The sequence below is a fragment of the Orussus abietinus genome, unplaced genomic scaffold (genome assembly GCF_000612105.2).
Source record: "Orussus abietinus isolate OABI.00-Male unplaced genomic scaffold, Oabi_2.0 scaffold116, whole genome shotgun sequence".
NCBI classification, from domain to species: Eukaryota; Metazoa; Arthropoda; class Insecta; order Hymenoptera; family Orussidae; genus Orussus; species Orussus abietinus.
In genome coordinates, this window is record NW_019394272.1 from 162,444 (window position 1) to 187,495 (window position 25,052).

The following is a 25,052-nucleotide window of genomic DNA, read 5'->3' on the forward strand; positions in this document are numbered from 1 at the left end:
ATCGGCTCGAATCCGAAATGGGGTTAGTGGAGATACGACTGAGGATCTCTGGAAAATGAATTGAAAAAATAGGAGCTCGGTATTATCGACCGTAGGGTAATTACAAATCCCGCCGGTTCGATTAATCACCTCGGGCGTAGGGCATCTCGATGCTCCTCGATATTACCGATTCGAGTCGATCGCCGATTCGGTATATGAGCCGCTCAGTGCACACATTGATTAACTCCATAAAACAAAAAGTTGAGAAATGCGATGAAGTAATGTAGATTCTTTTTTAAAATTCCTACTATAATATAACTTCAAATATATAATGTAGAATACATAAATACAGTTATAGTTTTCATCTAACGGTATATAAAATTAATAAGAAAGAATAGCCAAAAAATAATCGTCTGCATTTTATATCGACAAATGTTTTTGCAGGTATTAAATTTCCTCCCCTATTTCTGTATGCCAAACCTTTTGTTCCGTTATGCTTTTGTAAATTTCGTGCCCATTTATCAGGATTACGACTTCTTTTCCTCCCAATCGATGTGTTTGTTGGGGAATTTGTACCGTTGCAATCGGATGAATCGGAGAAACACGATAAACGTCTTCTTGCCCCAGACCTTCTGCTGATAAATCGTATCGAAGAATCATCCCTGCTTTCCATATCCACATTGTTATTAGTTTCACTCATCTTGATTATAACGGTATAATATTTAGTTCTTTAAAAACAATCAGGGAGTAATGTTGAAAAGACCAAAAAATATGTAGGCCGTGTAATATTGGTGAAGTATACGGTAACATTCAGCGTGAGAGATCACTGTTACACTAACTACCGTCTGTATTGCGCTTCTTTCTATCTATTTGCTGATGCGATTTTATTACTCATATTGTTGAAAGGGGGAAAGCATCTTCGGCTGTTTAAAAAAAAAAAGGCGTCGATGTACGGCCGCAACAGATAATCCAATAATACTATACTGCCAGGTATTCGTCTACGATTTACATTAGAGTATGGAGTTAATCAAACTGGCTTCTGAAATAAATTACTTATTATTCAATGCCCAAAAAAATGTTGCCGTTTAATGGTGTTAATCTCTATTAATCAGGAAAGATATTATAAATATAAAAAGTTATGACTGTACCAAGTGCTTTGACACCTAAATTTAAGATTTTTCAATTCAATTTCAATGAAATTTCAATTTAAAATCCAAATTTTGAATGTGTTAAGACAATTCTTAGATAATCAGGAGTGACGTGTCAAAGTTTCGGACAGTTTGGTCCAATACCCTTAAAGAAAAGTGTTGTATTCGAATTGACTGATTTGAAAGGGGTTTCACTTCACCTTAATTCGCCGCGATTGACTCCTATGGCGCTTCCTTTTAGACCGTGGGGTGTATTTGCAAACCCGGCCGATAGATCACTTCGATCGAGTCTACCGATAGGCGGAGCTTATGCACCGCCGATGAAACCGTCCGGCATTGCGGCGCAACTATTCCGGCCACTTCGGGATTATATTTCTAACCGTTGCGCCCCGATCGGCCGGCAATCTCTCGCTTCCATCGGGTAAATCATTCACCCCGATAGGATCGCCGATCCGACTCGCGGGCCTCTCTCTCTCTCCGACTCTTGAAACTATTACCGGCCCTTTCCTGATCGATTTGTCCGTTTTATACTTACCGGGACCTACGCTCGGTTAATAAATATGCGACTAATCGGTACATTGTCTTTAAACCCGGCGATCTCTATCGCGGCCGATCGGGCACGCGTTATCGCCTCCCGATCGTTATAAATATCAAGGTTTACCGTGGCGTAGAGTTTACCGGTTTCCGACTCCGAAATTAGCCCGGGCGTTTTGGTAACCGCTGTTATATATGCCGGCTTACCGATCGCCGTAATCCTGCCCATCTCGGGGATAGGAACCCTTTCATTATCCCGCCGCGTATGTCGAAGAGACATAAACGTTTACGATCCTGCCGTCGGTCCGTAACCTGGAAACGGGGCATTGGTCGAGCCTAGAGAATTCTCCTCGAGGGAGAGAGAATCACCGCGTCAAAGGGGACGAATCTCTTTTCACCGTCGAAATGCCTCGACTTTTTCCCGAAGTCGATCGACGTCCTTCTCGATCTTATGAATTTTCTTCTTCCCCCCTTTAACCCCTTCGTTACCTTGGACGAGATATCTCGCGACCCGATACTGGCCGATTAACGCTTTTGACGAGATATCTCGCGACCCGAGACTGGCCGATCAACGGTTTTGACGAGATATCTCGCGACCCGATACTGGCCGATTAACGCTTTTGACGAGATATCTCGCGATCCAGTAGTAGCTGTATTTATTTCTTCCTTTTAGCTCTACGAATAGAATTAGTTATAAAATATATTCATCTAGAATGTCAAAATATTGGTGCTAGAAAGCTAGATTATCGTCAAAAGCGTCAATCCGCTACTACCGGATCGCGAGATATCTCGTCCAAGGTAACGAAAGGGTTAATTTAAAAACCTTCGATCCGATTTTTCGACCCTCTTCTTGCGGCGCCAGATAACTACGATTAACCTCGGGGCGCGGAATTTATACCGGGGGCACTTTCGCGAATTATTCCACCCCCGCTTCGCGACGATTTAAGAACGGCGGCGTTCGAAGCTCGTTTCCCGCGGATGGATAATACTTTCCCCGGGCACTCGTTAAAACTTGTACCGGGGGATAAATCGACGTATCCCCTTTCCTGGGAGCCGGGGATTTTTCTTCCTCTTTTCCCCCGCCATTATATGCACCGGACTTAACGATTCTCGGAGTTCTCCTCGTGTACGTCCCTCCTCGCGAGAGTTCCCCTGGGATATCATATTTCGAGGGATGGGAAATCCAGCCGTCGGCTTTTCGCGTCCTTTCGAGGGACGCGCTCGCGATTGTATTTTTTTTTCCTTTCATTTTCCACTTTTCCTCTTCCTTTATTTTATTTTTTTTTATTTTTATTTATTTGGCAATCCTGTCCTCTTTACCGCGACTCCTAGGAGGTCGCCTAATGTCGGCTCCTCCTGTACCCACGCAAAGTGGGCGTATGTTGTATGTATTTTCTTCCCTTTCATTTTCCACTTTTCCTCTTCCTTTCTTTATTTTATTTTTATTTTTTTTAATTTTTATTTTTTTGGCAATCCTGTCCTCGCTCTTTAGCGCGACTCCTAGGAGGTCGCCTAATGTCGGCTCCTCCTGCGCCCACGCAAAGCTCGGCCGGTCTGTTTACGTTTCTTTGTGCAACTCGCGCGATAACTCGAGCGAGCCGGGCATTGCGAAGCAAAGACCCCGAGAGCGGCTTTCTCGTTCCCCATTTATGTCGCGAGAGCCGAGCGTGCCCCCGCACGCACGCACACGCGCTCATCCGGCAATCGTGCGTGCTCGTGATAAGGGACACACGTACGCCGCCCTGGGAGAATATCCGCCGCGAAGGCGGCGCCGAGGCCGATCAATTTGCCGTTAACATTGTCATTCGTTGTATAAACGCCCAAACATTATCTAATCGGAGATTCGGTAGATTGATTTAAGAGTCAAATTCAGGAATATGGAAATGGAACTGGTTCTCGTTCCATATTAATAGCCCACGAGCTCGAGACGTTTTTCCGGGGTTATAAACATTATTTTCATTGGGACAATTTTACGGTATCTATCGGCAATGCGCTCGCCTCCGTTGTCATTCTCAGACGGTCGATTGCCACTTTAGCACAATTCAATAAAATTTTCTGCAAAATTTATTGCTAATTTATTGCAGAAGAAAGAAATTCTTTGCGCTCTTATAGTTTTCCGAAAAATAGTGGCGATGTCAGCTTTATATAAAGCCCGCACTGCCACAATAAAACAAAAATAATTAAGTAAATGTTCATCGATGAATTACGTACCAGAATTTATTGCTAATTAATTGCTCGCAGAAAGACCAAATTGCAATTTTTTGGCTCACCCCCTAGTGCTGATCGCAGGACAGAAACATGAAAAACATGGGAGAATCGAACCATTTCTTCACGTGGGAATTAATTGCAAATTAATTGCGCCGAGAAGTACCTAATTTCGAATTTTTTGCAATTCCAGCTTAGTGTACATCGATCCCTCGCTTAGAGAAGAGAAATGATAAAATTTCGAATTTGTATGTGGCACGAATTTAGGCGCCAACCCAAGAGGTGCGATTCATTTGGTGATTAATTTTTCTTTTCCTTCGAACCGATTTATTTCCGGCTGTTTGTATCGGGCTTGGACTGCGCTTCCTGGTAGTTGCATGTACGTAGGGGGTGGACGCGTACGCGAGGCCACACACTCGGTCGAGCGGTGTCGCGGCAGCAGCTCGCGCGTGACACGCATCTAACGAGCGTACAAAGGACAGAGAGGTACATACGCGTAATGCACCGCCGGCCGACGTCGCGACGTCGACGCGTACTCTATGCACGGTAACGGGATATCTATTACGAGCGGTTATCGCAGCCGATTATGTCTCTTCATAAGCGAGACGCGCTTCTTTCGCCGGGAATTGAGTCTTCGAGGCTACCGGGGACACTTGGGGGGAAAGACGTTACCGGACCGGCTTTAATTAGTTGGTTCGAACTAGACGTCATTAGACATGCGCCGACTATCTTTGGACGGAGCCACGTACAACCTATCGATCATCTACGGGTCGAGCCGGAGGAACAAGCACCTCGGGGCAGGAAATGTAATCCATTGATAACCGCGAGTTGTATGTCGATGATCGAGTATTCGAGGATGTTCCATGGGAGTCGATATACTCTCATTGGACAATTGTCTTCCGGGCTAAGGTGATGAAAAAGTGGCTTCAAAGAGGCAGGAAATGTAATCCATTGATAACCGTAAGTTGTATATCGATGATCGAGTATTCGAGGATGTTCCATGGGAGTCGATCTACTCTCATTGGACAATTGTCTTTCGGGCTAAGGTGATGAAAAAGTGGACTCAAAGAGGCTTCTTTCGTGATACTTTTCTCCGAACCAGGGGTACCGAATCGTTTAAAACTTTACGGCGTGACTATGGGAGCTCTAAGGGAGGTTCTTACTTGCATGAAATTTCAATTTTTTTTTCCCCAAAATTAGCTTATAGATATTTTCGAGATTTTTTATAAGAATTGCGATACCTCAAAGAGGCTTCTTTCGTGATACTTTTCTCCGAACCAGGGGTACCGAATCGTTTAAAACTTTAGGGCGTGATTATGGGAGCTCTAAGGAAGGTTCCTACTTCCATGAAATTTCAATTTTTTTTCCCCAAAATTAGCTTATAGATATTTTCGAGATTTTTGATAAGAATGGAGATACCATTGTTCTCTCAGGGGCTGCTTTCATATCACCTTAAGAAGCGTCTTGTAAATGGGGGTAAATACTCGTACCTCATTTCTTCGCCACTTTGGGGCTCTCTAGGAAATTTCATCGAATTGAATGTTCAATTTGAAGGGAATTAATTCGCACTTTCGAAAGTGGGAAAAAAAAAAAATTTGAAAATTCGGGGAAAATCGAGATTGCCTTTCGGGGCGTCCGGGGTGCGGGGGCTCGAGGGGGGTTCGATGACGACGTCTCGTGAGCCGAGGATCGAAGACGCGATTCCCGGCGGAATGTCCCAGGAGTAGGTCAGTCGCGCGGGAGAGAAGCGGAGGCGATCGGGCCCCGGCGTGCGCCGAGAAAGAGTGGATCGTGCAACGGGGGCTCGTAAACTCCCGACCCAACCTTCTATCCCGTCGAATCGCTCGGCTAGATATTTCCGTGGCGGCGCACAATGCGCGGGAGAGCCGCGCCGGAAGCCATTGTCGAGGCCGGGAGTTAGCGCCGCCTCGCGGTCGCGGGTTATCACGCGTTATCGCGCCTCCGCGCGGACACCTTCCGAGGTTAGGGACGAGCCGGCGGGTTACGGGCAATTATCGCGGGGGATAATTATTGGCCGACCTTCGCGATCGCTAACGACCTGCTCCAGGTCGCCGGGACTTTAGTCCGGACTCATTGAGGCCGTTATTAACCCTTTCGTTACCTTGGACGAGATATCTCGCGACCCAATACTGGCCGATTAACGCTTTTGACGAGATATCTCGCGACCCAATACTGGCCGATTAACGCTTTTGACGAGATATCTCGCGACCCGGTAGTAGCGGATTAACGCTTTTGACGATTATCTATCGGATCGCGAGATATCTCGTCTAAAGTGCTGATCGGCTACTACCGGGTCGCGAGATATCTCGTCAAAAGCGTTGATCGGCCAGTATTGGGTCGCCAGATATCTCGTCCAAGGTAACGAAAGGGTTAACGACCGACGATGGAGGTGAGAGAGTAATCGTAAGGCGATCGAGTCGTCGATCGCTTTGCGAGGGAGGGCTGGTCGCTGTCGAATCGGACGGCGGACCACTTCGACGAGGAGGGATGATCGATGCTCGACATCGCGTCGATTGTTGTCACTAATTTGCAAGTTTACCGTCGAGAACGGCTGTTTCACCGAACGGGGGAGAATCACTGTTAGCTGAATCGCTCTTCCGCAGACTGCGCCTGCGCGAATTAGGTTAGTTGCTTGATTGGCGCCGCTAGTTCCTCTTCCTTCCGTTAACGATATCCGATCACGTGGCTGCCACGGAGATGTCTCATCGATTCCACTTGACGTATATTAAAAACCACTCCGCTCGATAAATATTACTGATAACGTAGAAATATCCCGACGCGAGGGAAACGACGCCGGAGGCACGTCAATTCTTATGGGTGGGAAACTTATCTCACGGTGTATCTGGTGTAGGGATTGATTCGATATTAATTTCTTTCTTTCGAGAACATTTTTTTCTTCCGGTCGGCAGGCGAACGATATCTTCACGGTAATCTATCAATGGCCGATAACCAATCGGAGGCTTCCTTCGAGGGGGCAGGATGCGCGGTCGGAGGAAATTGAATCGTTCGCATCGTCCGCGTGGAGGCGCGCGGCCGGCCGCGCACGCGGAAATGGAGGCCGCACCGCGGCCGTAAAGCGTTCCGCGGCGGGCCTGGGCGGCCGTGGCGCACACGCGCGAAATCGCAGGCGGGTAGCCGCAATCGCGGGCGAATCGCCGATATATCGGGTCGACGGCCTCGGCTCGGCTCGGCTCTCCGCTCTCGGATTTCCCGTGCGGAGCGTCTGTGCATAAGCGGCCGCGCGTGTACGCGCGTACACGAGGTCGCGACGGTAACGAGAGACCCGCTGCGGAATATCCGCAAGGGCGGCTCGAATTGCCGCGCTACGGCGCTGGCGCGCTCTTTCTCCGTCGGTTTCTTCCTTCTTCCTTCTTCCTTCTCCCCTGGAACGTCCTCCACCTTCTCGGCCTTCTTTCGTGCTCGCCTTCGTCCGTAATTCGCGCATACCGATCCAAAGGTGTCTCCTCTCTCACAGGGAAGGAGGGATTTCAATATATCGCGCAGTTTTCTATTTCTTTTTTTTTTTTCTTCTTTTTTCGTAATTTTTTTCCCGTAATTCGCGCATACCGATCCAAAGGTGTCTCCTCTCTCACAGGGAAGGAGGGATTTCAATATATCGCGGCGGTTTTCTATTTCTTTTTTTCTTTCTTCTTTTTTCGTAATCTTTTCTTGTAATTCGCGTATACCGATCCAAAGGTGTCTCCTCTCTCACAGGGAAGGAGGGATTTCAATATATCGCGCGGTTTTCTATTTCTTTTTTTTCTTTCTTCTTTTTTCGTTATTTTTTCCCGTAATTCGCGCATATCGATCCAAAGGTGTCTCCTCTCACAGGGAAGGAAGGATTTCAATATATCGCGCAGTTTTATATTTTTTTTTCTTCTTTTTTCGTAATTTTTTCCCGTAATTCGTGCATACCGATCCAATGGTGTCACCTCTCTCACAGGGAAGGAGGGATTTCAATATATCGCGCAGTTTTCTATTTTTTTTCTTCTTTTTTCGTAATTTTTTCCCGTAATTCGCACATACCGATCCAAAGGTGTCTCCTCTCACAGGGAAGGAGGGATTTCAATATATCGCGCGGTTTTCTATTTTTTTTTTCTTCTTTTTTCCCCTTTCGTTGCCTTTTATTTAGAATCTAAACGAGACGAGATTTATCGACCCGGCGTTGGCCTTGGGTGTCTCGTTGATTAGATCTATCCGAGCCGCCTATTTCTGTACTGGGCCATTTGCCTTCGGTATGCGCGCTTCGATCGCGCGATCAATATTCAACATGTAAATGTCCGTATCGTGAGATCCGCCCGCGGAATAAACCGCCAGGGGAACAATCGACTGGCGCGATAAACGCGAAGGAAAGGGAAAAAAAAAGGAATATATTCCGCTTGGCGGCCGCTAATTTCCGAAATAAACGCGCGAACGCCGACCCGTAAACGGTCGAATTAAACTGCAAACAGCAATCATTTTCGGGCAAACATTCCTCGCGTCGACTGGCTCGCGCGCGGTTATCGGATGTTTATTAAAAATCGCCGTTATCTCCCTACGCACTCGACGGATCGCCGTTTTACCGCGGAACCCCCGAGGTCCTTGAAATCGACTAGATATCGGCGTGTCGGCCTCGTAGGACTCGAAACGGTTCAGAATGGTTAATGCCGGGATGCAAATAAACCCGGGAAATAATTACCGGCTGGAGAAGGAACGTTACTCGCGATACAGGCGACGCGATAAGGGGGAACAGAGCGAAATATAGAGATCGGTCGTGCCCATGGGTCTAAAAAGAAACGAACATTAACGTAAAATTTCTACCAACACGACCAAAACCGGAGACCAAGAGGAAGACCCCATGGCGGTCGTCTTCGGTTGCGCCGCACCTTCGTGTGATCTCGTATTCACGAGCAGCGGTATCCAAAACGTACTTGCGAGGCCTTTTTTAAAGTGAACGAACGGAACGTTACCCGCGATACAGGCGACGCGATAAGGGGAAACAGAGCGAAATATAGAGATCGGTCGTGCCCATGGATCTAAAAAGAATCGAATCGTAACGTTTCTATCAACACGACCAAGAGGATGACCCCATGGCGGTCGTCTTCGGTTGCATCGTACCTCCGTGCGATCTCGTATTCGCGAGCAGCGGCATCCAAAACGTACTTGCGAGGCTTTTTTCGAAGTGCGATAAAACCTGGACCAAAGAGTAAAAATTGCAAAATCCCACAGCATGATATTTTTGATGACGTCAAAGTTAGAAATGGCGATGGCGTACGTTTTATGTTCCGATAACTGTTGGAATTGATTAGCGAGAACGGCAGCGACGAAACGTGCCCGCCACTCGCGCAGCGGTGCTCTAGATTCATTTCTTTTTTACTGCCAGGTCCATGGTGGCATCCGGGCTCAGGGGGTGACACCTTCCCCTGGAACGAGGACGTCGAGGACGCTCCTTCGGGCTTCTCTCTCCCCTCGTTCCTCGATTCTCTTCCGCGTCTCGATTCAGGGGGGTCTTCGTATCGCCCCACCCTGCGTTCCTTGAGCCCCGCTTGTAACTCCTACGACCCAATCTCCGTAACTCTGCAATATTTAAACGGAGCCCTGCATAGGTGGCGGCGGTTCCCGCAGGTGAGGCCGAGCCGGGCTCGGCCCGTGAATTATGCCTCCCGTCGAGTTCCTCGACCTGGGGCTCGCTTTTCGCGTATTCCGAGTCGCACGACGACTCTCGCTCCTGCGGAAATTCCGGTACGCGAGTCTCACCTGGAAATATATTTTAAAAGTATATGTATCAAATGATATCATACATATAAAAATATGCCGAAATAGAGGAGGTTTGACCGTGTCATATAAATAAAATGTATCCAAGGATGAATTACCGGATATAGACTTTGAGTCGAGTTCCCCGACGACTCCCACCCCTGCGGAAATTCCGGTACGCGAGTCTCTCACCTGAAAATATATTTTAAAAGTATATGTATCAAATGATGTCATACATATAAAAATATGACGAGATAGAGGAGGTTTGTCCGGGTCATATAAGTAAAACGTATCCAAGGATGTATTACCGGAAATATACTTTGAGTCGAGTTTCCCGACGATTCTCACCCGTGCCGAAATTCCGGTACGCGAGTTACCTGAAAATATATTTTAAAAGTATATGTATCAAATGATGTCATACATATAAAAATATGCCGAAATAGAGGAGGTTTGACCGTGTCATATAAGTAAAACGTATCCAAGGATGTATTACCGGAAATATACTTTGAGTCGAGTTCCCCAACCTAGCCTTCGCTTCTCGCGTATTCCGAGTCGCACCACGACTCCCACTCGTGCGAAAATTCCCTGTACACGAGTCTCACCTGAGAATATATTTTAAAAGTATATGTATCAAATGATATCATACATATAAAAATATGCCGAAATAGAGGAGGCTTGACCGTGTCATATAAATAAAACGTATCTAATGATGAATTACCGGAAATATGTTTTGACGTGTACTTGCAAATTGTGTACACCGAAAGGGAATGTTCATCGAGCCGGAGAAATATTCCGCAGAATGGCACCGGAGAATGCGAACTCTCCCCCGATCCCGCAAACCTTGGAGGAGTTCCTTATCGTAAGCACGGGGTACACCTTTTTTAAAACAAAGACTGTATTTTATTTCTCGATTACATCCAAGCCATTCCGGCCTCTTTGTGGCGTGATTACGAGGATAAATCAGTGGCTATGCCAGCTTTAACGTTAAGCTGGCAGCGCCACCTGACATTTTGTGTGAAATTAAACAAACAAGTGGTGCAAAATGTAGGAAAAATGTATTGCTTATTTATTGCTCAATTTACAATTTCGCTGCTCCACCTCTCGAGTCCAAAGCTAGCTTTAGGGACGTCCAGATTCGCGAACGAGACGCGCGAGGTCTCGCGACCTCTCGGGGAGTTCGGCGAGTAGGTCGGCGATCGGAGTTCGCAGTTTCGCGGCGTGTTCCGGTGGAGAGATCGATGGAAGTTCGGGGCAGACCGTCGATAGGTACCCCGGCGTCGGGGGCCGGACGAGAGGCAGGGAATTTTGCATAATTGTGCGAGTACCGTCCGCTGCCGGAATTGACGATCGGCCGACGCGCGGGCCATGACCGAAACACTTAGGCCGGTGTGCCTGGTCGGACAGGGGCTAACAACCCGAGCCGAGGCCCGGTGTTTACAACGGCCAGGAATCTACCTACGCGGCCGAGGTGCACCGCCAGTCGGGCAAGGTAGACGGGCAATTCCGGGTAATTGCGGACACGGCCCTCCCTCGAAGGAACCGATGGTCGGTCACGGCTTTGGTCGACCGCGAGGGGAACGATCTCTCGGGCCTCCCGACCATCGGCGCTCGCCGTTATCATTCGCCGACCACTGGGCCGGCAATTAGCCGCGGCCATCTTGGTCCGTCGGCTCTCCGCATCCGGAGGCCCGAGGTCGCGTCTCCGAGGAGTGATCGCCTCCCGATCATCGGCCGTGAATCCGTCGCCTGGCCTAATTCACTCCGACCGTAACTAATCGGGGCGAATTCGTAAAAACCGGCGGATCCATCTTTCTCTGGAATCAATCGAAGGTCGATATTCATCGGCAACCTTCCGACCGAAATCGAAGAAAGTACATCGCCTCTGGGGTCGGACCCGTCGCTCCACTGTTCCCTATAAATTTGGGTGGTCGAAAGAAAAAAAAAAAAAAAAAACGAAAGAAAGAACAGAACTGACTTTTGCCAATCGCTCGTAACCCCGGAATCGGGGTCGATTCCCTTTCATTGGCGAGAGTTCGCCTTCGCGCGTCTCGTCCAGGGGGGCATTTCTCTCATGGCGGCGTTACGAGGTGCTCCCGTTTGGGACGTCGAACCCGCCAGGATGCGGCCCCACCGCGGCGTCGCGCCACCCACCCGCTGCATCCCATTGCACGTGCGGTGCAGCGGGCCGATCGGCATGCGCCTCCCGGCCTTCGTGGTCGGCGCCGGTCTACGGACTCATTTGCCTAATGACGTAATAATTCTGCGTGCCGTAGTTACATCCCAGGAGTCGGCGAGCCGGAAGAAGGGAGACCGAGGGCCGGGCGCCGTCGAGGATGCTCTCCCCGGCCCTTTTTCCCGTGCCTTCGTTAGCTTCGACCGATCGCTCTCTCCCCCCATTTTCCTCCTTTCTCTTCCTCTCTCCCCAGTATTTCGCAGACCGTTTCGCGTGCACCGGGAGGGTCGCGGAGGGTTTAGCCCCGAGTTAAGGGTAAACAGTCGGTGAACCGTCGAATCGTGTGCGGATGTTCCCCGCTCCGGTTTTAGTGACGCGTCCCGATCCGAAAAGGAAGGCTGGTGAAGGTGGGGAGGGAGCGAGAGAGCGAGAAAACGGCGGATATACGCGTAACCGAATATCCATGTATGTGTGTATGCGTGTGTTGGGTACGTTGTATGTATGGTATCGGCGCGCCGGCCGAACCGAGAGAGACGGAGGAAAGCCCCCGTAGAGAGAGATGGGGTGAACCTCGGTACCGGCGTAACGACGTGGCATTATATTCAAACAAGCTCCTCCCGCTTGACTTTCATCCCTCTCTTCCTCCTCTTCTTCCTCGTCGAACGTCCTCCGAGTGTGGGAAACGGGAGGTCTGCCAGGAACGAGCGAGACCGTCCAGGAAATCTCGGCCAGAGGAAACGGGAACTTGGAGCTCCGTTCACGGTGCATTCCGCGCTCATTGGGGGAGGAGTCCTCCTCCTCCAGTATCGAGGGAGATATCGAATCCCTCCATAGAAAGCCGTCTCTTGGAATCCAAAATGCGGACGAACGCATTTTCATAGCTCTCTTTTTTTCCTTACATTTAATATCCCGCGCCGTTTCTATGATAAAGATATGTTTGATTCCATGATAAAGATATGCAAGTATAGGAAATTCCCACGAATGCGGAAAATGGAACTCATTTTCTTAGAGGTTTGCGTGTACCTTGGAAAGGTACGGGGTAATGGGTGCCGAGCATCGATGGGTACCGAACTATCGCTTTATATGAATCCGTCTCTTAAAATCCAAAATGCGGAAGTATGTACTTTTTTTTCTTTTTTTTTTCTCCGTTTGATATCCTGCGAAAATTTCGACGATTTAACACTAGGTTTACGGGCGTTTTATATATACCTGTTTCTACGAGCATCCGTCAAATTGACGGGTAAACGAAAACACGCATTTTCTTTAAAAAATCGATTTATTCAAATTAAGTCTGAATTAAACAACCCTAGGCTTTACGTTTAAATGAATTATTAATAAGTAAAAAGTCCTTTTTTAAAAATTATCACGGAAAAGATTGGAATGCTCGTCCTCTCATCCTCGGAGTCAGAACTAAAAAGAATGCGCATCCTTTTCTTGCTACGACACCCTTTCAAGAAGTTTTCCTCTTCACTATCCGAAGATCCTTCTATCTTTCCACTTTCAATGCAAACTTTCACTCTCATCTTCGCCTTACACTCCCTGCAACGAAGCAAATATATATGGATTGTTTATGAAATTAGCTAGTCCGTCAATTTGACGGGTTTCGTAGAGATAGATATACTACATACAGATTTTAATAATTAGAAAGCTTAGGAAAAAATAATTGCGTGTACAAATTCTTTGGATGAAATGATTCATTTACGATACAAAAATGGTTAAAATTAATGCTATGATTTTTTCGGTATTTCTTTTCGAAGTTTGAATTCCGTCAAATTGACGGGTCCCGTAAACCTAGTGTTAAATGGTATGTACGAATGAACGGTATTCCCACGAGGGTGAAATATGAATTGCATTTTTTAGGGGGCTGGTATGAGTGAATTGTAGAAATGCAGGTTGGTGGGCGTCGGTGACCGTAACGACCGTGCGTGGATTACGGCGATATGCGGCGTTACGCAACGCCGCTTATGGGAACGTACGCGCGCTTACGTGCGGCTTTTCTTGGACCAATTAAACACCCGGAGTCGAATATATCGCGATGCGAGGGAGACTTTATGTCGAGTGGGATATACGCATAAGTCGCGACGCACGCGAACCTATGGAGCCGGCGATTTATGGGGATCCTACGGGGATCGGGTATCGGGCACCGCTTGTTGCGTGCCACGTCGATAGTTATGGGGCCGAGGTCGGGAACGATTTTCCGTCTACGCAATTGTGCCTTACGTTCGCCGCGAGGGTTTTTTGCGAAGGCGATGCGCGTTTTTCGCTTACGGAGGTCTGAGAACCGCAGGGAATCCGTTTAATTGTGTTTCCTTTTCTCTTTACAAGGCGCTTTTTCCAAACCCCGGCGGAGGGAGGAGTCGCGTCGACTCGCGGGGAAAAGTTGCGAAATGCAAAGTCGGATTCGCAGAAAGAAAGTACGGGCGGGATTCGTGATCAAGTCGCCGGGTGAAATCGATTCACCGTCCGGCGATATATATCGCTCTGTATACATCGAGGACTCGTATCCCCATGGCGAGATATTTGGAAATGCGGTCGGATGTCGTTTAAACAATAGTGTGGCAATCGGCGCGTCGAACAAACGCGTCGGATCGGGTGGACGCGAATTTTTTTTTTTCAAATCGTTTTAGCGGGCCTGCCTTAAAACGTAATTTGAAAATACTTCGCCCTCGCCTAAAGAGTGGCGTTGACTGCGATGTGGATATAATGGAAAAAGGGAAGATGTTGAAAGAAAATCGCTTCGAAAAGAACGTTACACGTGCATCCCACAAATATTAATTTGTGGGATGCACGTGTAACGTTCAACCTCGACGTGGTGCCGCGAAGCGCCATTATCGTGCCTGGCCCTCTTATCAACTGACAAACCGCCGGGACGTCTCATTTAGTCCCGCCGCGTACTATCGGCCCTGACGTGGAGTATTAGTCCCGGTCGTAATAAATTCCGGGAACAATCGGTTATCGCGCGTCCCTATTCATCGGGCCCCTCTTTATCGGGCTCAAAAAACTGCGGGGCCTAGTGCGGGGTGTATTGTCCGATACGGGGACAGGGTTTACGGGGGAGCGCAATCCTTTGGCGGGATTTAAACTCGGCGCAAGTGGCGGCGATAATTCGCGGATAATCCGGGCGAGGGCCGGGCCGGATGCGACGCGTAAGTACTCGCGGCCTTATCGGTGCCAATGCACGGCCACAGTCGATAGCGGACTGCCAAGGCGACGGACACGCGGACCGGTCTGACCCACTGACCCGGCTGGCCAGGTCGAGAGTACCTACGAAGTACGAGTGGTATCGGTGCAGGTACAGGACGAGGCGGGAGGATGAGTCAGGCAAGTAGCGCAATTAGTACAGGTGCATTAAAAAAAAAATGGCCAGTTAGAATAACTAGAATTCTGGTTTTAACTGGATTGAAGTTAAAAATGCCCTTACTATGTTTCTGGTTAAAATGATCAGAAATTTCTAGTAAAATATTATTTGGTCGCGTTAATACTTGTGGTAAATCCAAAGCGAATTTCTGGGCCGAAGAATTTTAACCCTTTTAGTGCCGGAGGCCGATATATCGGCCATCGCTGCACTGGCGAAAAGTGCCAGAGCCGATATATCGGCCCGCACCTTGTAGTGCTATACTATTCGCTTTGCGAGAGATCTCTATCTCAAAATAAATTTATAATACGTTATAAATAGTCTAATTTCATTGCGAGAGAATGAAAATAACAATACGCCGCCATATTAACCCTTTTAGTGCCGGAGGCCGATATATCGGCCCTCGCTGCACTGGCGAAAAGTGCCAGAGCCGATATTATATCGGCCCGCACCTTGTAGCGCTTTACTATTCGCTTTGCGAGAGATCTCTATCTCAAAATAAATTTATAATACGTTATAAATAGTCTAATTTCATTACGAGAGAATTAAAATAACGGTACAACAACACCTATAACAACCTATAACCTACCTATAACAACCTATAATCTATAACAATTACTTGTTTCGGATGAGATAATCCGTCCGGCGCCTCCCATGTGCCTTGGAGTTATTTTTTGTTTCTTGTGCAATATTCCTTATTTTGTTAAAAAATATATTGGAAATTTAAAGTCTATACTTTGCAATAAACGGTCTATATAAATTTATGATAAAAAGATGACTTTTTCCATGTGCAATTACGTTTTGAAACAGAGAACTCAATTTTTCTTTTTTTTTTATCACATATACCTTTGTTATTTATGTAATTTTCAATGAATATAGAAACATTAGCGTCACCGTTTTATTCTCTATTTTGTCCTTAATACCCTGCTTCTTGAATTATGTAAATATTGCTTTTCGTTTGATTTTTATGAGCCTTTTTCCAAATCCTAGTAAAATCGTAAAATTCGGCCGGTTATCTTCGCATAAGCACCTCTCTTTCGCCCGGCACTAAAAGGGTTAAAGGTAAAATCACGTTCGAGCAGATTTCAGTAATCGTAATTCTTTAGTCAGGTTAAGTAGAATTTCTTTTTAACGATGAATGTAGATCTCTTAATTACTCGCATCGAGGAACATTAATCGGAACCTTGTTTGAGAGTAGTACAGGTAGTATAGGTAGGTAGTGCGAGCTGTACCGGTAGGACGATCGTACGCGTAGAACAGCTGGGACGAGTGACGCGACCGGTGCTCATAGTGCCTACAGGTAGTACAGGTAGTACGAGCGGAACGCCAAGTGCGGGTAATACCACCGATACCGGCAGTGCTTACCAGCGGTACCGAGTATGTCGGCTTGCCGGTTACGGCGCGAGGATGCTACCCTGCGCATTACACGTGCCTACATACTCCGGGAAATGGAACGCGGCAGGCATGTCCCATTGGTTTTCGCCACGAGTATATTGCGCGAGGTACGGAAGAGGCGTCCCGCTCCTCCTCCACCTTGGCCTCCACCTTCGACCTCGCGCCCCGATTCGACTCCCTGCCAGCAGGGACCTTCGATCTGTCCCGTTTACGTGAACCTCTTTATTTAGCTCGTTTTCCACCGTTCCTCTCATTTTCCCTCCATCCGAGTCTTGTTTATCCTCGTACGTTTACGCTCCCTCGTCAGGTCCCCTCCTCTCTTTCTCTCTTTCTCTCTCTTCCCACCTTCCGCTGTCGCAACGAACGACCGCCGATCCGCGTAACGACCCAACTGCCCCGCGGAAGTATTCTTTCCCGCGGTTTCCTAACCGGTGAATTATCGCCGGCCGCGTTTCGCCGGTGATTTACGGAGAGGCGTCGCTCGCGGGAGGCGCCGCGGGATGCGCCGCGCCCGAAGACGCGCTTCCAGTGATAATTATCACCTGCTGATACCCCTCGAGAGTAACCTCTCATTTTGGTAATCCACTTTTCCGCACCTCTGCCGGAAACCTGGTATTCATTTTTTATCACTTCGGAGCATGAGATCGCTCATTTTGCTGTGCAGGCCTGACGCGGCGTCACGGCATTTTGCGGAACCGTTTTAAGCGACACGTCCCGTTCGGCGGCCGACCATCCGCGGCGGCGGAACCGCGCGGAAGGTCCCACGTTTTCCCCGCATTCCGCGGGGAGTCCTTCGTTCCGGTCGACGGCCGCGTCGGTGGATCCGTGATAAGGCCCCGACTGGCGTGATTCCGCGGCGGATTCCCCGCGAGACCGTTGACTTTTCCGCGCTCAACGACCGTGAACTTCCTCCTGGCCGCTCTTGCGGCCGCCCGTACCCCCGTCGCTTCGGGACAATCGATCCTCGAGACGCGCATTCGAGAGTGACTAATTTACCGTGCCGATATCGGAGATGGCGATAACGGTAATAACGGCGAGAACGATTATAATTGTCATTACACCGCCGGTCAGAGTATGGACCGAGGAGCTCGATGAGACGCGAGAACCCCGAGGGAGACTTCCGCGACTTATCCGGTTAGAGTTTGGATTTTCTGATAAGGGAAGAAACATTTTGCGGAACTCGAGAAAGTGGAAAAGTCTCGTCGGTGGCCGGGGATGATTTTAAATATTATATTTGCCGATGGGAAAAAAATTGGATGACCCGATGACGGCTCTTTGTACGCGTTACGGGGAGAATCTCTCGTCTCTGGTGTCTCGCCAAAGTCTCGTTTAAGTCTCCCCTGGAATCAGTTGAGATTCAATAGAGTTTGGAAAGTTGTAAATATCGGAGATGGCGATAACGGTAATAACGGCGAGAACGATTATAATTGTCATTACACCGCCGGTCAGAGTATGGACGGAGGAGCTCAATGAGACGCGAGAATTCTGAGGGAGACGACTCATCCGGTTAGAGTTTGGATTTTCTGATAAGGGAAGAAACATTTTGCGGAACTCGAGAAAGTGGAAGTCTCGTCGGTGGCCGGGGATAATTTTAAATATTATATTTGCCGATGGGAAAAAAATTGGATGACCCGATGACGGCTCTTTGTACGCGTTACGGGTGAATCTCCCGTCTCGGGTCTCTTGCAAAAGTCTCGTTTAAGTCTCCCCTGGAATCAGTTGAGATTCAATAGAGTTTGGAAAGTTGTAAATATCGGACATGACGATAACGGCAATAACGGCGAGAACGATTATAATTGTCATTACACCGCCGGTCAGAGTATGAACGGAGGAGCTCGATGAGACGCGAGAACCGCGAGGGAGACTTCCGCGACTCATCCGGTTAGAGTTTTGATTTTTTGATAAGGGAAGAAACATTTTGCGAAATTCGAGAAAATGGAAAAGTCTCGTCGGTGGCCGGGGATGATTTTAAATATTATATATGCCGATGAGAAAAAAATTGGATGACCCGATGACGGCTCTTTGTACGCGTTACGGGGAGAATCTCCCGCCTCGGGTGTCTCGCAAAAGTCTCGTTTAAGTCTCCCCCGGAATCAGTGGAGATTCAATAGAGTTTGGAAAGTTGTAAACCAAGTGGCGAAGAGTCTCGATTGAGTTCCTAAGCAGTCTCGATGGAGTCTCCGAGTGGTCTCCATCGAATTTTAAAGCAGTCTAGCCGAGTCCCCGGAGATTTGTCCGCCGTGGAAAAATTAACGAGGAGACGGCGGGCTATACTCGAATCGGCTTAATTCGGAGGATTTAACGCGGTTTAAGGACTAGATTTATTCATCCTCAAAGTCATATTTATGTCGTTACGGGTGAAATGATCATTCCATGCGTCGTGGGGCCGCCTAAATGCATCCGGCATCTCGAAAAGAAAATTAAAACGTCCGGCTTTATTAATGCCCCCCCTACGTAAATCACAACGGAAGTGCGGCAAAGGAAGCCGCACCGAGACTTTGGAGAAGTTTAAATTACTTTGGAAACGTAGCTCCGGCTCCTTCTTCTATTTAGACATCCTCGCCGGTAATATTCCGCATCGCATCGCATCGCACCGCGTCGCGTTGTTCCTATCTCGCGCTATTGAAACTACGCGGTGGCAAGTAACGATTAAACTTTTCGATCAGATGTCACCGTATAATTTTTACCATGTATATAAAGCTGGAATTGCCACTTTAGCACAATTCAATATAATGTATTGCAAAATTTATCGCTAATTCATTGCTATTTTATTGCATGAGAAAAAAAAAATTGTTTGCTCTTATACTTTTCCGAAAAATGGTGGCAATGTCAGCTTTATATAAAGCTAGCACTGCCACAATAAAAAAATGATTATTAAGTAAACGTTCATCGATGAATTATATACCAGAATTTATTGCAAATAAGTTCCACGTGAAGAAATAGTACGATTCTCCCATGTTTTTCGTGTCTCTGTCCTGCGTTAGGTATCAGCACTAGGGGGTGGCGATTCACCCCTTTAGGGGGGAGCAAAAAAATTGAAATTTGGTTTTCCTGCGAGCAATTAATTAGCAATAAATCCTGGTGTATAATTCATCCATGAACATTTACTTAATAATTGTTTTTTATTGTGGCAGTGCTAGCTTTACATAAAGCTGACATCGCCGCCATTTTTCGGAAAAGTAGAAGAGCAAAAAATATTTTTCTTGTGCAATAAATCAGCAATAAATTTTATTGAATTGTGCTAAAGTGGCAATTCCAGCTTTATATACATATTTTTACTGGTGTTTCTCCTTCCGCGGGACTCATTAATCCCCACATGTCCGGAGTGGAAGCGGAATCGCTCTTATGCGATCCTGTCGCGATATGACGCACCGATACGCACGATGTAACGCAAGTCGGGCGTAATCGGCCGGATGGTCGACGACGGATGAAATTTGGCGGAATCGATGTAAGTTTCCGCGAATTGGAGGATCGGATGGCTTCTCGCTGAATTCTGGCCCCGTTGCTAGGAGAGTTCGACGCGGCGAGAGGACGCGGAGAGGAGCTAGAGGAGGAAGAGGCAGAAGTTAACTTGACATCGATCCAGAACTACTCGCCGCCTTCCCTCTCCGGTGGTCTATAAATGAAGTCAAACTGCCACGCGATAGTAACTACCGGCCCGTGAATTATCGAATTCCCGCTCGACGCTACCTCCCGGAGCGTTTGTTACGGCCGGAAAATTGCCGTGCGAATATTGGAATCGCCAGGTCCTCGAATGCGAAGAATTTGGCGTACCGAGGACCGATCGCAAAAACGCGTCGTCGATTGATTCCTCGGCGAGGCCGCGGACCTCGCACGCCGCATCTCATAAATCGCATTGTCCAGTCAATCGGAACGGATAAATGGCCCATTTGGTTCGACCGATTGGATGAATAATCCTGCTTACGAGCGACGCGAGACTCTCGACGTGGAACGTGCTCGACGAGAGCGGAACGACGTAACGGAGGCGTCGCCTGTTAAGGTGAGATTTTCACGATCAACGTTCCGCGCCGATAACAGCGGTGCCTCCAATTAACTGGATGAATACTTAAATCCCGATATTTTTCCGATAATCATTCCTCGAGGCGGTTCAAGAAATCCTACAGAGGCGCGAGAATTTATACCGGGAAATATTTAAGGGGAGGTGAAAGTCGCGGCGAACGGGTCCAATTTGTGAAATTTCTCCCGACTGGGTGTACCGAATCGTTTCAAACTTCGCAACGTGAACATGGAGGCTACGAGGAAGGTCTCGAGACCCATGGAGTTTCCATTTTGTTTAACACTATTTCTACCAAAGGAGTCAAAAGATACCTTTTAAAATTTTAACTTGAAATTATTTTCAAAGTTTATTAATTTTTTCTCAATTAATGTTTTGAGTTTTCGTATAATAATTGTTAAATTCATTTGTGCCCATAATTATAAAAGTGGTCTAAGTCAAAATTGAAAAAAAAAAATGAGTTTATCAGTTATTTCACACCACATTATTTCAAATTAAATTAATTCAATGTAATTTCGAAACAAAAAATATATGACTTAGACCACTTTCATAATTATGGGCACATTTAGCGGTATCATTTTCCTCCAGCTCATCAAAACCTTTCGGTCGAAATCGGTATACACAAAATCGTGGTAGAAATAGTGTTAAACTTGCCTTTAGACGTTTCAATAATTTTTTATAAACATTTAAATTTCATGGGGGTAAGCTTCCTTGCTGCTTCCTTGATGTCACTTTCGCATAACATTCAGGAACAGGGAAACTCGAGAAGGGAAGGGATTCGAAATCCGCCGCTCGTTCGATGCGTATGTCAGAATCGGGCGCGAGTTGCGAGGCCCCGTGTTAATTCCTTTACACGGGGAACACGGTTTCGGCGAATGCGCGATCGCGTAAAAGTGATTGCGAGGGGCGCACTAAAGCGCACGGGCCGCCGGTAATGAGAGAGGATCCCAGAACCGAGGCATAAAATCGATCGTAATCCTCGTCGGTCGAGGAATTATTAGCCCTCGTGGCCGATGTTGCCGGATACGCGTTTAATACTTCGACGGGGAATAACTGGCCCGCGTGGCCGATATAACGCGGTCGCGTGCTTTTGTTATTAATTTATATCGCGTAAGGCTGCGACAGTAACCCGCTACGGAAGCCGCAATTCAGTTTCGAGTCGAAAGTCAATTACGCGAGCGCGCACTCGGCGACGCACGCGAGCACTCGCGTCCGGCCGACACTCCCGCGTCGCTATCGCGTAACGCGGCTTTAATTTATTTATACCGAGGTGACCGGGCCATCCCGGTCTCTCCTCGTTTTGTCATCCTCCGGGAGCCTCGTTTCACGACTCGGTTCCAGGGCGACTCGGCAACCCATCCCGGTCGCCGGTGGAGTAAACCGGCAGCTCGTCGAGTCATCCGACCACTCGAAATTCCACCGCGAATATGCATAATCTCGTAACGATCGATATTTTTCAAATCTTCCCGGCAGTGCAGGTAATTTTTCTTAGTGCATCTTTTTTTGCATTTACGACCATGCCGTAAATGTGGCTTATTACGTAACCACCTGATGTAAATGTGCAATATATTTCCCGGGTAAATCTTTTTTTTTTTTCTCTTTGACACGTTGACTGTCGCTTCACCCATATTCGGGCGACATAGCAGTGGAATAAAATGCGCGTGGCAGTCAATGTGTTAAACGAACAGAGAACGATAACACTCGATATGGTATGCCACGATCCGGGAACGGAGAGTATCGAGCGACGTTCCCGGCGAAATTGTGCCAACTATTCGGTGGGCTTCTCAAAGTTTACCGAGCTTCTAATGTATGCACCTCGCGCAATGTATCGGGCTTCGGAGGAGCATCTCGATGATTCGAAGTAAAGTTCGGTGGGTGTACCAGATGGCCACGGAATATCGCCTACCGTTCTCGACTGCCGATCGCATTTCTCGAGGAATTTATTATACGAGGGGAGTCGGTTCTTCCCGACTCGATTTTCGGTCCCGACGCGTCGTCATTTTGCAAACGGAAAGTGGAGGGGAATGTCGGCCGCGCTCGTAATATCGGCAAATGGAAGATCCACCGCGGCCGATATTTAGGAAATATTTCTCCCGGTTCCTTTTTGTCCAATGGGACGTAGCGGCGTGTCGGTAAACCACAACCGCCGGGTTTGCCAGGGGAAACGGTCGTTCCGCGTGTACACACCCCCGTGACACTCATAAAGTACACGGTTTGCGAGATCGCTTCCGTACAATGTCGGACAATATATGCGGACGGGATTCGCCCATTCGTATGCGCGGCCCGCGGATTTCCTGCGCGCTCCACCGGCGGCTCGGCATAATTAAATGTCCCCTGATCGATTCGACGGCGTGTCCTCTTTAAGCGCCGCGTCCACCCGGCCCTCCTTTTGTCGCCCCGGTGGGAACCGACTCGATGGGCGGCGTGTTAAAATAATGAAAAGCCCCCGACGACTTCGAAATTTCCCCGCCGGGCGATAGCGATATACCCGCCCTCGGTCTCTTGCCTCTTTGACGCGGTTACTTTGCCGTTTTTTTTTTTTCTCATCCGACGCGGCCGGGAAATCGAGTAAACAGGGCGTCACCTGGAAGTTCGTCGAACGGGGATTTATTTTCAGAGAGGGAGGGGCCCGTTTAGCCGCCTCTTCTCGCGCGGAAGGCGATATCCCCCGGGACCTTTGGATTCCATTCGCTTGTAAATCGGCCGGGCTCGTTGTCGAGTTTTACGATTGATCGATGCACTTCGCCGGAGATGAAGCGACGAACTCTCGGCTTTCCGTACCGTGGAACTTCCACTTCCGGCGATAAAGTTCTTCCCGGGGCTTTTGCGCGAGGGTCATTTGGGGGTTTTGGAAGTCTCGGTAATACGGCACTCCCCGCGCGAACTGCCGAACGACAGGGATCGATCGTCCCCCCTCCTTCCTCCGGGTAATGCATTTTCGTTAAAGAATATTCCGGGGAAACTTTCGACAACGACATCCTCGATATATCGGGGTCTCCGATGAGGTGGCGCGCGTTCCCGTTAAAGAGAGGAAGCGAAAAATAGCCACGGAGTGGCGGAGCGCGCGGGAGCATCACCTGCCGAGGGATCGTAAAAATTATGGAAGACCGTAAAAAAGGGCCCCGCGGCCCGGGAAAACCGGAAGACGTATCCGGGATGTTTGGCCGGGGAGTTTTCACTCGGTGGGAACGTGACCACTCGGACGAAGATCGAGGCCTCCTTGATCCACTCGATAGCAAGCGGCGACCTTTTTTTATTACCTCGTAAACCGCGGGGCGCCGCCACCCCCTGTGTCCCGCTTCGCCACCCACCATCTACCGCCCTACTCGGCGATGCCTCATCCGCGAATCCCTCCCATCTTTATCCGTCTGAAACCCGTTTCTGCGAAATTCTCCTCCGGGCACCGAATTCAAATGAATCCGGGAACTCGCGAAATTTCATTTGCCCGCGTACAACAGTGGTTTATTAATTATGGCGACTTTTGGAGGGACGCCGGGGAAGGGTGTACGCAAATGCGCGAACCCGTGCGAGCACCCGGCACGAGTTGCAGCCATGCGCGATGCAAATATGCAGTTTAAGCGGGAAGTTCTACCTGGAGGGGGGAAAGAAAGCCGACCAGGGGAGGGTCCGACCTCGAGGACGGGGATCAAAACGTTTTCCAGCGGCGTCGAACTCCGCTAATTAGAGCGGACCTCGGCGAATTGCGATCCCGGCTGCGGGAAACGGAGCTTCGGTTCCCTTTGAGAGAGAGAGAGATAGAGGGAGAGAGAGCGAGCCCGAAGTCGGAGGGTACGAGAGGGCAAGTGGTCGTTAAAAGTCGTCGCCTGGAATTGCACCGTATAGAATCCGCGCCGGGTGCAGTAAACGTCACCGAGTACGTCCGTTGCCCCGTTTATTGGGTCGCTCCGTGTGCCATCGGTCATCGGGAAACGCGGCCCTTCTTTTTTCTTTTTCTTTTTTTTTTCTATCTTTTTATTTCACTTCAACGTAAATCTTCCCCCTACCCTCCGCAGCCGTGATAGTCGACGCCGAATAGTTCGATCTATTTCCGAGGAAGTTTCCACGTGGTCGTTAAACGTCGATTTTCTGAACGGTTTAAATCCCGAGCTCAGGGCGTTGGAGTCCATTAACCCTTTCGTTACCTTGGACGAGATATCTCGCGATCCAATACTGGCCGATTAACGCTTTTAACGAGATATCTCGCGACCCGATACTGGCCGATCAACGCTTTTGACGAGATATCTCGCGATCCGGTAGTAGCGGATTAACGCTTTTGACGATAATCTAGCTTTCTAGCACCAATATTTTGATATTCTAGATGAATATATTTTATAACTAATTCTATTCGTATAGCTAAAAGGAAGAAATAAATACAGTTTTTATTAATTTAATGAAATTATTTTTATTTACTTTCTACGTGGTATAAGTGAAAACATGGTTGGAAAATATTAGTGCTAGGAAGCTAGATTATCGTCAAAAGCGTTAATCCGCTAC

At 48.2% G+C, this 25,052-nt stretch overlaps 1 protein-coding gene across 2 annotated transcripts in view; it reads left to right on the forward strand.

The window, feature by feature from the left end:
- Positions 1-25,052, forward strand: part of LOC105702214 (serine/arginine repetitive matrix protein 2) — a 259,375-nt gene that overhangs the window by 137,621 nt on the left and 96,702 nt on the right. The gene's annotated exons all lie outside the window — the stretch shown is intronic.